This window comes from Branchiostoma belcheri, unplaced genomic scaffold, assembly GCF_001625305.1.
Source record: "Branchiostoma belcheri isolate BF01 breed outbred unplaced genomic scaffold, Haploidv18h27 scaffold18, whole genome shotgun sequence".
NCBI classification, from domain to species: Eukaryota; Metazoa; Chordata; class Leptocardii; order Amphioxiformes; family Branchiostomatidae; genus Branchiostoma; species Branchiostoma belcheri.
This window is the reverse complement of record NW_017803268.1, coordinates 1,198,776-1,204,611: the sequence shown is the minus strand read 5'-3', so window position 1 is coordinate 1,204,611 and position 5,836 is coordinate 1,198,776.

The window sequence follows — 5,836 nt, the reverse complement described above, 5'->3', positions numbered from 1 at the left end:
TGCAATTTAATGTGCAAAGATTGTGGGTAACAGGTCGTTAGGTGTGATATAGCTAGCTGCCGCCAGCCGCGTGCCTGCGAAGCTGGTGTGTTACACCGAAGGGCGGTTATACTGGCTATGCCGATACAGAAGCTGGTGTGTTACGCCGAAGGGCGGTTATACCGACTATACCGATACAGAAGCTGGTGTGTTACGCCGAAGGGCGGTTATACCGGCTATACAGATACAGTAGCTGGTGTGTTACTCCGAAGGGCGGTTATACCGGCTATACAGATACAGAAGCTGGTGTGTTACGCCGAGGGGCGGTTATACCGGCTATACAGATACAGAAGCTGGTGTGTTACGCCGAGGGGCGGTTATACTGGCTATACAGAGACAGACATAGGTGGACATATATCTGTGCTCACAGTAAGGCCACACTGTATTAATCGTATGGGACATTCTCTAAAGACCCCCAAACTAATGCGCAAGGGCGAAGAAAAAAAATCCGGCTTGGAAAAAGAGAAATGCTGCTAAACCACAGGAATGCAAAGCTGGTATTGTGAGTAGTACATAGAGACTTTTGCGACAAGCTGGCACATGCTAGTCTGTTGCGGCGTTTATGAGTCGGCACTGTACTGAGTTCTTGAGTTCCAGATCCGTGGAGCTTCGGCAGCCTTGGTGCTGTCCTCCGTAGTTACCGCCGGCTCCCTATTGTTGCTAGCTACCATGGACTACGGAGGATGGCACCCGGGCCAGAGCCTCGGAGGAGGTGATATTTTCAGGCGAAAACTAATGCGCGCGTGGGTGTCATCCATAAAATAGATTAGTGTGGCCTTCGTTATGCCCACAGTGCCGCACCTTCACAGAAGCGTATCCAAATGTTGGACAGGATGTGTAGTTAACAACCTCATGCTGAACACCTCACTTCAGACAGGACATGACGGCATACAGCCCAGCCACGAGCCATTATGAATTACCAGAGGAATGCACCAGAAGGCTTGACCCAAATGCTCACAGTATGTATAAAGGGAAATAGTTAATGGAATTGGCTTCTCTAATTGTTTAAGAGTTTTATGTTCCTCATACTAAATAAGAAGTAAATGTAAAGGAAAAGGTCCCAAAGCATTCGAGGCGGTAAGGGGGAGTGGGCTCTTAGTCCACATGTGTTTATGGCAAGATATTTTAGAAGACGAAGCCCATCCGAAGTCAGGTATCCATTTTACAACTAGGTGGATATAGAAAAGCCATCTGAAGTGCCTTTCCCCGAGGACACAAAGTCTAGCGAGGGATGCAAAAAATCCAACCCGTGACCAATAGATGCCTTGTCCGCTAGCTCAGCCACTCGGCCATGGGACGTCACACATTTTGGACTAGCTCATGTTAAAACACCTTTCATTTTGGACAAGCTTAGCTTAAAACAGCTTTCATATACGTTCTTTCAAGTATGATTAATGAGTAGCTAGAGCTAGACACATTTACCATGATAAACAATTAAGGGAAAACGTGAGCAAAATCTATCAGAAGCCTTTGAAGACATCTTAACGTGAAATGCATCCATTGGCAATCTTGCTATCGGTGTGATTTTGTTGCTTTCTCAAAATTTGAGGGCAACAATCAAAGGGATAAAGATTTTTTTTAATTTTCAATTCAACCGACTTTCGATATAAGGATCAACTTAGCGTAAAGCGTGCTTGCATGCCGGTCGCTCCTTTAAATTTAAGGCATCCAATGCAATTGTGGGCAGCAAAACAAGAAAAATATTCTGGATGACGATACCTGTCCGATATTGAAATTTACTGTTCTAATCACATCCTCTTCATACTAAAAAAATAGCCCCAAAAAGATACGCACGTATGGAGGCCCTCTATCTTTTGGTACCACCAATAAATATCCAGGACCAACATAAGATACAAAACAAGCAGCCTTTTGCCTCAGCGACATCTCGTTTTACCGCATAGATATCAGTATGCTATGCGTTTTACATGGAAAAGAATAATGCCGCATCCTACATTGCAATGAATATTTTCATCGCAAATTATCATATTCACTATAAATTATAAAACTTCAAGAAAGCATTCAAATGGTTCAAAATCTGTACACATTGCCACATAAATCATAAGTCAGAACATATGGCTCTCACTGGATGTCTTTCTTTTGCAGAGGTTTACACTGACAAAAATTAAGATAACATGTTAACGTGCTATATAGCTTACTAACTTTACTAATAAAAAAGGTGAACAGATATATTGTACCTCTATATGTTGTCAGAACGCCGGTTTTCTTCCAGGAAAACCTTGATCGCAGTCGCAGTCTAAGATCACTCTTTGCATCCAAACTCTCCTCTCTTCTGCACTGTAACTGCTGCAGCTCGCCAACTGCCGGTCTGCCGTCGGCACACACATTTATTTCTCAAAGATCTTTCGGGGCCTTCTGATTGGTCGGCGCGATGTAGGACATGAATGACGTAGTTGGGTTGGCCCATGTCTTGAAACGTGATATGTCGTTTGAACATTGTTTTGACATGACGACTTTGATTTATGAACATGCTTTTGTTTTGACGCATCAGATGTATTTTTACTGTTGTCCACCTTTTGTTGCTTGAATCCAGTGAATCATGTTTTGGAATGTGTAATTGCATGCTGGGTCCCATTGGAAAGCAGCTTCTACAAGCTGAATGGGATATCCAGCCATTTTATGATGAAATAAATAAGTAGATAAATAAACATACAAAGATGCCACAGTGGCTAGGGCGACAATTGATAATACAATACAAACAAAAGCTGTCGAATCTGTTTTGCAGTATTTACAAGTAGTTCAAGTAAGATCTTGATTGAGAGGCGAACTTCAAGTTCAAGGCAATGTACTGCAAGCAGGCAATGACAGGCAATGACGTGCACGCAAATTTTACTGGTCTAATCTTCGAACCAAAAACATTAGTCCCGGATAGGGGCTCTTTAATAGCGAGCGTTAGTGCAGTGTCTGGAGAAAATTACACATTTCAGCTGCACGGTTGTCTGCGTTTGTGCCATCCTGATACCACTTCGCCTGAATAAATGATAGAAACTGACGTTCGTGGGTTGTCCAATTTTTGGTAATGCTTGGACCATTTGTAAGTTCATCATTATACCAAACTTCCCACTATGTCTGTTAGGTTCTTGAAGTAGGCAGCAAACGAAGTGTGGGCTGAAATACAGTCAAGTTTTCTTGAATGGCCGATACAAAACGATTATTATGCTCTATGTGTACATTTCTTCAGCCATTTATTAATTTAGGCGAGTGGGTGTATTTGTGAAAAAAAGCTTTTGATTTGATTTGATTTATTGAGATTGCAAACAAATACAATACTCGTCGGCCACAGGCAGCGGGGGCTGGTGTTGTGGCCCACACAAAAAACAATCATAAGCACACAAACAAGACACACATTTAAACCTAGACAATATAAGTACATAGAAATACGTATAAGAGTACTAGAATCAGCATAGATTAGAATACTGAGTACTAGTATATCAGTCCATTTACTACTTGATACAGTTCATGCGGTTTCTAGCCGCCAGAATGTTCTCGTGTCTGGGGCCACGTCTCCGGGTCAACTGGTGCTTCTGCTGTGTGAGCAGGTAGGCCTATTCATACTTTATATTACTTTACTTGATATTTTTCAAGAACGTATCCATAAGATTGTACCCCTCAGAGAGCATTAAGTTGTTCTCATCTTTATCTATTTTATCCTGGAAAGACAGAAGATCAAAAATGTTATGGATTTGCAGAAGCACGAACCAATGACAACATATATATCAATCATGACTGTCCATCACAATTAGCAGTTAAGAGCATGGCAGTTAGCAGTTCGACCAATGAGAGGGTTGCTGCATGTCCGTCAATCCTGACTGTCCATCAAAATTAGTAGTTCGACCAATGACGACATGGCAATTAGCGGCTGAACCAATGAGAGGGTGGCTGCATGTCCGTCAATGTATGTTTATTTTGAGTTTCTACATCTTGACGGAGGTAAGCAGGGCTATGGGACTGGTCTGTTGAAAAATCTTGGGCCAACGTGTGAACTTTGTGTGAACATTATTCTTATTCCTCAAACTGTGACATCTCATAATAATAGAGTCTGCATTGTCTAAATCTCATGGCGCCGTAGTATAATCGTTTTGTATTGATCTAAGTTTCCTCTCATTTTCAGACACAATATTCCATCACGTACTTCCATCACATGGGGTTGCTTTTGTCACATTTCCGATAGTAATAAGATGTTGGTAATTCGAGTAGATCCCCCGCTTAGTACCTGTTGCCTGTTATTTTCTAAATTATAACTCAATTACACTACCGGCAGTAACGTGACGCTTCAGAGGGACGCCCCCAGCTAGCTAGCTACTAGTGAGACGTCAGTTCATCTTGGCTTAATCGTCGCCTACGTGCGCAATATACTATTAGGTAATTGAATACACTGGATTTAGAAAGAAAGAAACGTTTAACTCTAAATATTTGCAGATGGAGAGGCAACATATAAAAAATTCATAGACCTAATACTTGAAAATGATTGTCGTTGTCTACGTGTGCAATATACTTATAGGTAAGTAAATACACTGGATTTAGAAAGAAAGAAACGTTCATAACGTTGAATGAAATAGTAAATCTTTGCAGAAGAGGCAAAATATACCAAAAAAATTATAGACCTATTACTGGAAAATGATGAACAGAAAATATAACAATAATAGATTAAAGATCCTGGAGATTCATAAAAAATCGTATCAGCATTGGGCAAAGATTAATGGTCTAAAATTAAATCAGATCACTGTGAGAAACTTAAACTTTGCTTCTTTCTCTTAACAGTTGATGGAGTGAATTTAAAGTTCCTGTTAAACCCCTTTTAGTGACAGTAATGGCCTAGTTGATATGTCAAACACGCTGCAGTGCCTCCAAGGAAGTAGACCGTTACGTTGGCCCCATTTAGAAATAGATACTAAGAGCATCATTGACGTCAGTGAGGCGTCTGCTAAGGACTTTGTAATGTGAACTTTTAGGCAGATAAAAAAAATTAACAATGGTGAACAGGGCAGTTTGTACGTGTGAGACATCCTTTTGTCGTATCTACACATTTCAGTGCAACTTCCTTCAGGAACGCTTTAGAAACTAATGGATACAAGCTGTCTGCATTCCTTGCTAATAGGTTTCAGAGGTCGTATTCATCATATTCTTAGAATCTATCGAGCTCTACCCCGAACCTGCAGTTGTCATCAAGATCGATGGCCTTCGTCCTTAGAAATGATGCTGAGCTAAGTGGGACATGAAGTGAGTACACCATCGTCATAAGTGCACATGGACGTATTCAATGAACTTTCAATGAATTGTTAGTCGGAAGAGGCTCAAGAAACGGACCTTTACATTTTCAACTCTTTCAGTCTAGCCCCCAGCAATCAATAAGGTTAAGAACGGCAGAACAGACTGAACAGAGTTCTCTGACCGGACAGAAGGGTGAGGTTGTGTGGCGTAATGGCAGGGAATTCGGCTCAGAATCAAGAGATCCCGGGTTCGAATCCTGCCAAGTCACCAACGTTGTGCCCGTGGGAAAGTTAAGGCACTTAACACTACTTTCCTCACTTCGCTCAGACAGATATACAAAAGAAACGCCCTCCTTTCTAAGCTCTGGAAAACCAAAGCTGAAGTGGTACTAAGTGCTGAGGCGGCTTCAGCTCTGAAACAGAGCCGTTCAGCACTGCAAAACGAGAGCTGAAAGGAATTCAGCACTGGAATTCAGACCTCCAAGAAATATCTGGATTATTGTGTGATGTTTTGTTTTCATTTGTTTTAGGAATCAAGTGACTCACATTTTAGTGATTAAGTGACTTAA